Source organism: Hordeum vulgare, chromosome 4H (genome assembly GCF_904849725.1).
Source record: "Hordeum vulgare subsp. vulgare chromosome 4H, MorexV3_pseudomolecules_assembly, whole genome shotgun sequence".
In the NCBI taxonomy this organism is placed as follows: Eukaryota; Viridiplantae; Streptophyta; class Magnoliopsida; order Poales; family Poaceae; genus Hordeum; species Hordeum vulgare.
The window spans coordinates 267,637,365-267,645,942 of NC_058521.1; positions in this window are offsets into that span (position 1 = coordinate 267,637,365).

Below are 8,578 nucleotides of genomic sequence, written 5' to 3' on the forward strand. Positions count from 1 at the left end.
TTGTGACGTTTGATAAACACAAGGTATTCATTCAGTGTCTGGGAGTTGCATGATCTCATCCTCATAGGAACAGATACATTGCCATGCACAAAACAGTAGCACTAAACTGACACAATCATATGCTATGTTCATAGTTTGGGTCTTTTCCATCACATCATTCTCCTAATTATATGATCCCTTATCAAGTGACAACACTTGTCTATGGCCAGGAAACCTCGACCATCTTTGATCAACGAGCTAGTCAACTAGAGTCTCATTAGGGAGAGTTTGTTGTCTATGTATCCACACAAGTATTTGCGTTTCCAGTCAATACAATTCTAGAATTGATAATAAACGATTATCAGACCACGGAAATATAATAATAACCAATTTATTATTGACTCTAGGGCATATTTCCAACAATTCAGCCCCCGCAGAGCAGTGCAGAGAGGATCGGACGGACCCAGACTAGCCGCGGCGGCGTCGGCTGGGGCCTTTATGCAGCCCGACCTGGTGCTAGAGCCGGCGACCATCACCTCCATGAGGATTGAGGAGGGAATGGCGTAGTGTGGAGCGGAGGATCCCGTGAACAACGCTAGATCGGTGCAGTCGAGTACCTCACTGGGATACTCATCGGACGCAGGCGCGTCTTCATGGCGCAGCTCACTTAAGAGAGCACAGAGGGCGTCGAGGTCGAGGGCGACGTCGAGGCTATCAGCGTCGGCGGAGACATCGACGTGGCGTGGCTCGTCGATGTGGACGACGGCGGAGCCAGCAAGGCAGGCAGATCCAACGGCCAGCCCCGCGGAGGCTTCCGGGGAGGTAAGCTCCACGATCGTGTTGATCAGTCCGGACGAGAGGCGTCCGGTTGAGTTGACGAGGGATCCCACCCTAAGCGTAACTTCGGCCGACGCGATGGACGGCCCCATGGTGGGCGCCAAGTGTCGTCGATTACTCAGGGCAGATGCCATGGGGTGGCTTATCGAGAGTGGTTGGGGCCTGATGTTTGCTGTGTATCCCCGGCAACGGCGCCAGGAATACTTCTACTACTGCAACAAAAGACCTTCCAACAGCGCCAGAAATAGGCACGTCGATGGGAGAATACTTGGCTTGATCTTTCTGCTGCGGCTACACCTTAAGGGACTTCCTAGGCAAGTATGCAAAGGATTTCCCCCGTGGCCTTGGAGCCTTCCGTTGGTGTTCCCTCGAAGCGGTAAGGGTGATGTAGCGTAGCGGTGCTAAGTATTTTCCTCAGTTTGAGAACCAAGGTATCAATCGAGTTGAGGAGTATCTCAAGATTCTGCACAAACACAAAAGCTTGCTCCCAACACTATGAAGGGGTTGTGAATCCCTTATAGATTGTTTGCCAAGGGAGAACTGAAAGCAACAAAGTAACAAAGCCAAGTAAAAGCGGAGGTGTAAACGATGGATGTGAATAGACCCCGGGGCCGTAGTGTTTACTAGTGGCTTCTCTCATGAAATCAAGTAGACGGTGGGTGAACAAATTACTGTCGAGGAATTGATAGAACCGCGCAAAGTCGTGACGATATCTATGCAGTGATTATTTCTATAGGCATAACGTCCAAAACAAGTTGACCGATACTGTCTGCATCTACTACTATTACTCCACAAGTCGACCGCTATCCAGCATGCATCTAGTGTACTAAGTCCATAAGAACAAAGTAACGCTTTAAGCAAGATGACATGATGTAGAGGGATAATCTCAAACCAATGATAAAAACCCCATCTTTTTACCCTTGATGGCAACTACTTGATGTGTGCCTTGCTGCCCCTACTGTCGCTGGGAAAGGTCACCACATGGCAGAACCCAAAACCAAGCACTTCTCCCATTGCAAGAATGAAAGATCTAGTTGGCCAAACAAAACCCAAGACTTGGAGACACTTACAAGGATATCAAATCATGCATATAAGAAATCTGCAAAGACTCAAATATATATCATAGATACTCATCGGATCTCGACAAACACACCGCCAAAGAAGATTACATCGGATAGATCTCCATGAAGATCATGGAGAACTTTGTATTGAAGATCCAAGAGAGAGAAGAAGCCACCAGCTACTAACTACGGACCCGTAGGTTTCAAGTGAACTACTCACGAGTCATTGGAGGGGCGATGATGATGATGTAGAAGCCCTCCAAGTCCAAAGTCCCCTCTGGCAGGGTGCCGGGAAGGGTCTCCAGATGAGATCTCACGGAAACGGAAGCTTGCGGCGGCGGAAAAGTATTTTGGAGGCTCCCCTGATTTTTTGCGGAATATTTGGGAATTTATAGGCCAAAGACCTAGGTCAGGGGGCGGTCAGGGAGACCACAAGCCTGCCCACCGCCGCCTCCCCCCTGGTGGCGGAGTGGGGGCGTGTGGGCTCCCTGGAGCCCACCTGGCTTGGCCAAAAAGCCCTCTGGTCTTCTTCCTTTTGGGAAAAAAAGTCATTTCGGGGTTTTTCTTCCGTTTGGACTCCGTTCCAAAATCATATCTGAAAAGAGTCAAAAACACGGAAAAAACAGGAATTGGCACTTGGCACTGAATTAATAATTTAGTCCCAAAAAAGATATAAAAGGTACATCAAACAACCAAAGAAGACAAGATAACAACGTGAAACCATCAAAAATTATAGATACGTTTCAGACGTATCAAGCATCCCCAAGCTTAACTCACGCTCGTCCTCGAGTAGGGAAGTGATAAAATGAATTTTTGATGCTTTCATGCTACCTAGCATAGGTGTCCTTTGTAATTCCTCTTATGTGACGTGAATGTTCAAATCCATTAGATTCAAAAAAATAGTTTGCTATTGCCGTGGAAACAATAATAATTCAAACAAACTAGCAAAGTAATCATGAACTTTCAAAATAACGAGGCCAAAAGAAAGTTATCCCTACAAAAGCATATAGTCTGGCTATGATCTATCATCATTGCACAATGAATTTAAATCATGCACAACCCCGGTATTGGCCAAGTAATTGTTTCACACTTTTACTTTCTCAAACCTTTTCAACTCTCACGCAATACATGAGCGTGAGCCATGGTTATAGCCCTATAGATGGTGTGGAATGTAGTGGAGGTTGCGAGACAAAAAAGGAGAAGATAGTCACATTAACTAGGCATATCAATGAGCTGTGGAGATGCTCATCAATAGATATCAATGTGAATGAGTAGGGATTGCCATACAATTGATGCACTAGAGCTATGAGTAAGTGATGGTGGAAGGTGAAAGTGCATCTAAACCATGGACTCAACATTAGTCTTGAAGAACTCATATACTTGTTACAAAAGTTTTATTAGTAATCGAAACAAAGCATTCAACGCATACTCCTAGGGGAAGGGTTGGTAGGTATAAACCATCGCGCGATCCCGACCGCCACGCAAAGGATGACAATCAATATACTAATCATGCTCAGATTTCATCACATAGTGGTTCACCATATGTGCATGCTACGGGAATCACTAAGTTCAACACAAGTATTTCTAAGTCCACAACGCCTTACTAGCATGACTTCAATATTACAATAACCACAACTCAAAACTAATCGAGATGAATCAAACTTCTCTAACTATTCAATGCACATGAAGATGGAAGTTTTCGTATCCCTTTGGATAACTACCCATTTTGAGACTACTTTCAAAGCATAGACCAACTACCAAGCCACGCACCGCTGTGCTCTAAAAGATATAAGTGAAGCACATAGAGCAATAGTATCTAGCTCAAAAGATATAAGTGAAGCACATGTGAGCTGAATTGTCTACCAAAGGATATAAGTGAAGCTCGACAAAATCATGGTGTGTGCATGTCTCTCTCTCTCTAGGTATGCAGCAAGGATGATTGTGACACAACAAAAAGAAAATACTCCTATGATACAAGACTCTCCAAGAAAAAACACATAACATGTGGTGAATAAAAATATAGCCCCAAGTAACGTTACCGATGGATTGAAGACGAGAGAGGGGATGCCTTCCCGGGGCATCCCCAAGCTTAGGCTTTTATGGCATCCTTGAATCTCTTGGGGTGTCTTGGGCATCCCCAAGCTTGAGCTCTTGCCAATCTTTATCTCTTTGTCCATAAGAACTTCACCCAAAACATGAAAACTTCACAACATGAAACTTAAACGGAAACTCGTGATAACATTAGTACAAGAAAGCAAACCACCACTTCCTTAGGTACTGTAGCAAACTTAAATTCTACTTGTGCTGATGCTGGGTTACTGTAATTTCAATCTTCCATGGCTAATACCCCCCGATACTATCCATAGTTTCATCAAAATAAGCAACCAACACAACAAAAACAAAATCTTTTACAGGAGACCAGTCCGTAGCAATCTGTATATTTCGTATACCTCTGGTACTTCAATTATTCTAAAAAATTACGACAGTCTGTAGAATTTGCGTAGAAATCAGAAGCAAAAAGAATCAACTCAAAAGCTCTTTCAGAAAAAAATGAACATTCTTTTCGTGAGAAGAAAGTTTCTGCGTTTTCCAGCATGACCAAACGATTATCCCCAAGACTAATCATAACGGTTTTGCTTGGCTCAAACGCAAAAAGAAACACAAAAAACACAATCATAACAGAATTATGAAAGTGTGGATAACACAAAACAGAAAGAAAAATGATAGATTCATTGGGTTGCCTCCCAACAAGCGCTTTTGTTTAACGCCCTTAGCTAGGCGAAAGTGATGGAATCACGTATAGTCATCTTTGGTGCTCAAACCATAGGTAGCCCTCATCATAGATTCATAAGGCAATCTTATTTTCTTTCTAGGAAAGTGCTCCATGCCCTTCTTTAAAGGAAATTGAAATCTAATATTCCCTTCCTTCATATCGATGATAGAACCAATAGTCCTTAGGAAAGGTCTACCAAGAATAATGGGACATGAAGGATTGCAATCTATGTCAAGTACAATGAAATCCACGGTACATAGTTCTTATTCGCAACAATAAGAACATCATCGATACCCCCCATGGGTTTCTTGACAGTAGAATCCGCAAGATGCAAATTAAGAGAACACTCTTCAATCTCATGAAAACCAAGAATATGACATAATGACTTTGGAATCGCGGAAACACTAGCACCCAAATCACACAAAGCATTGCACTCATAGTTTTTGATCTTGATTTTGATAGTAGGTTACCACTCATCATGAAGTTTTCTAGGTGTAGAGACTTCTAGTTCGAGCTTCTCTTCAAGAGATTTCATCATAGCATCTACGATATGCGCGGGAAAGTCTTTGCTTTGGCTATAAGCATGTGGAGAGTTTGCAATGGATTGCATCAAAGAAATACATTCAAACAAGGAGAAATTATCATAATTGAATTCCGTGAAATCCAAAGTGGGAGTTTCATTACTACCCAAAATTTTGACTTCTTCTACTCCACTCTCCACACCTTTATCATCAAGATAGGTGGACTCCGAATCATTAGGGCGTTTTTAAACCAAAGTGGATTCATATCTAGCCCCTCCATAAGTAGGTTTTACACACGAAAACAAAGATTCAAGAGGATACACACCAAGCACTTTAAGATCTTCGTGATTTGCATCACAAATTTCAGGTTTAGCTGCCATCTTATTGACTAAGGTAGCCTGCTTGTCAGAAATTTGGCCCACCAATTTTAAAAGGTAAGCAAACTGAGAACTAGGTGCAAGGAAATCATTGGCCGTATCATAAAACTATTTATTCAAACAGACCAAAAAGGAATTTTGCTCTTTTAATTCCCTACGGAAGTAACTATTTTGGTCAAACTGAGAAGACATGAAACTTTTGACATTAGTTTCAATCTCTTCCAATTTTCTGAATTAGTTTGGTTTGGCCATGAGGAAAGGTTTCTCACGAACAAACCTAAGAGTGGAAGGGCGAAAGGGAATAGCAAATGCAAAAGAAAACGGCGAAGGCGAAAGGCGAATGAAAACGACAAATGTGAAGTGGGGGAGAGGAAAACGAGAGGCAACTGGCAACAAAACTAAATGCAAGAGAAGAGTTTGTGAGACCTACTTGGATAGATCTTGATTTCTCCTCCCCGGAAATGACGCTAGAAATACTTCTGATGTTTGCTGTGTATCCCCGGCAACGGCGCCAGGAATACTTCTGCTACTGCAACAAAAGACCTTCCAACGGCGCCAGAAATAGGGACGTCGACGGGAGAATACTTGGCTTGATCTTTCTGCTGCGGCTACGCCTTAAGGGACTTCCTAGGCAAGTATGCAAAGGATTTCCCCCATGGCCTTGGAGCCTTGCCTTGGTGTTCCCTCGAAGCAGAAAGGGTGATGTAGCGTAGAGGTGGTAAGTATTTCCATCAGTTTGAGAACCAAGGTATCAATCCAGTGGAGGAGTATCTCAAGATCCTGCACAAACACAAAAGCTTGCTCCCAATGCTATGAAGGAGTTGTCAATCCCTTATAGATTGTTTGCGAAGTGAGAACTGGAAGCAACAAAGTAAAAAAGCAAAGTAAAAAAGCGGAGGTGTAAACGATGGATGTGAATAGACCCGGGGGCCGTATTGTTTACTAGTGGCTTCTCTCATGAAAGCAAGTAGACGGTGGGTGAACAAATTACTGTCGAGCAATTGATAGAACCGCGCAAAGTCGTGACGATATCTATGCAATGATTATTTCTATAGGAAGCACGTCCAAAACAAGTAGACCGATACTGTCTGCATCTACTACTATTACTCCACACGTCGACCGCTATCCAGCATGCATCTAGTGTATTAATTCCATAAGAACAGAGTAACGCTATAAGCAAGATGACATGATGTAGAGGGATAATCTCAAACCAATGATAAAAACCCCATCTTTTTACCCTTGATGGCAACTACTTGATGTGTGCCTTGCTGCCCCTACTGTCACTCGGAAAGGTCACCACATGGCGGAACCCAAAACCAAGCACTACTCCCATTGCAAGAGTCAAAGATCTAGATGGCAAAAAAAATCAAGACTCGGAGGGACTTACAAGGATATCAAATCATGCATATAATAAATCAGCAAAGACTCAAATATATATCATAGATAATCTGATCACAAATCCACAATTAATCGGATCTTGACAAACACACCGCCAAAGAAGATTACATCGGATAGATCTTCATGAAGATCATGGAGAACTTTGTATTGAAGATCCAAGAGAGAGAAGAAGCCATCTAGCTACTAACTACGGACCCGTAGGTCTGAAGTGAACTACTCACGAGTCATTGGAGGGGCGATGATGATGATGAAGAAGCCCTTCAACTCTCTAGATGAGATCTCGCGGAAACGGAAGCTTGCGGCGGCGGAAAAGTATTTTCGAGGCTCCCCTGATTTTTTCCGGAATATTTGGGAATTTATAGGCCAAAGACCTAGGTCAGGGGGCGGCCAGGGAGGCCACAAGACTGCCCACCGCCGCCTCCCCCCTGGTGGTGGAGTGGGGGCTTGTGGGCTCCCTCGAGCTCACCTGGCTTGGCCCAAAAGCCCCTGGACTTCTTCCGTTCGGGAAAAAATCATTTTGGGGTTTTTCTTCCGTTTGGACTCCGTTCGAAAATCAGATCTGAAAAGAGTCAAAAATACGGAAGAACAGGAACTGGCACTTGGCACTGAATTAATAAGTTAGTCCCAAAAAAGATATAAAAGGTACATAAAACAACAAAAGAAGACAGGATAACAACGTGAAACCATCAAAAAATATAGATACGTTTGAGACGTATCAGGGCCGAAGGACACCGACAGGCTCCGGTAATGGGAATGGCAAAAGCGGTGCGAGACACATGATGTACCCAGGTTCGGGGCCCTTTGTGGGAGGTAACACCCCTTGGCGTGCCGGGATGGTGATGAACCAAAGTATTTACATGTTGTTCCTTGAGCTGTTCGACGGAGGAGGAAGAAGGAGCAAGCGAGCTCGCGTTCTAGCTCTCCCGTGTGTGTATTCGTGCGTGGGAATGGTCGACCCTCTACACGGATGAGGGCCACGGGGTTTTATAGTCGAACCCCTCGGCTTACAATATTGATATCACATACATAGGGGGGACTCGTGTGGAAGCCTCTCTGGCCAGCCAGCGGCCCGCCTGCCTGAGAAGTCTTTTCGCATGCGGGGCCCGACGGCTATAGGGCCTCGTCGGATGTTGGGGCCCACGGGTTGGCCGATGGGATTGGAGCATGTCCGTCTCGCATGACACATGCCGCACTATGGCCATCCTCGACGCGAAATCCAGCTTGGTCTGTGGTACGACCGCCTCCACTGTAGCCACACCGGAGCAGGTAATGGAGTGGGTGGAGGCGTGCCGGCAATGTGCAAGGGCGACCAGCATAACCGGCGCAGGTCAGCAGTACGACCACTTCCAGTGTAACCACGAGCTCTCCACTCAGCAGTATCGGTGCTGACGCTATCCCGTCTTTAGTCGTGGGCACCGGTCGCATCAGTCATGTTGATGCGACAGGCGCTCACCATCCGGCTGGTGGGTGGCCATAGAGCCGGATGCCGGGTCGCGGGGGCTCCTAGCTGGCGCAGGTCTCGCATCCGCCTAGGAGGAGCCGGTGTGCAGGGAAGCACATGCCCCCACTTTGCTGAAGTGTGAAGGAGTAGGCTCGATGAGCCCAGCTCGGGGCTATCCCCGCGTCGACATG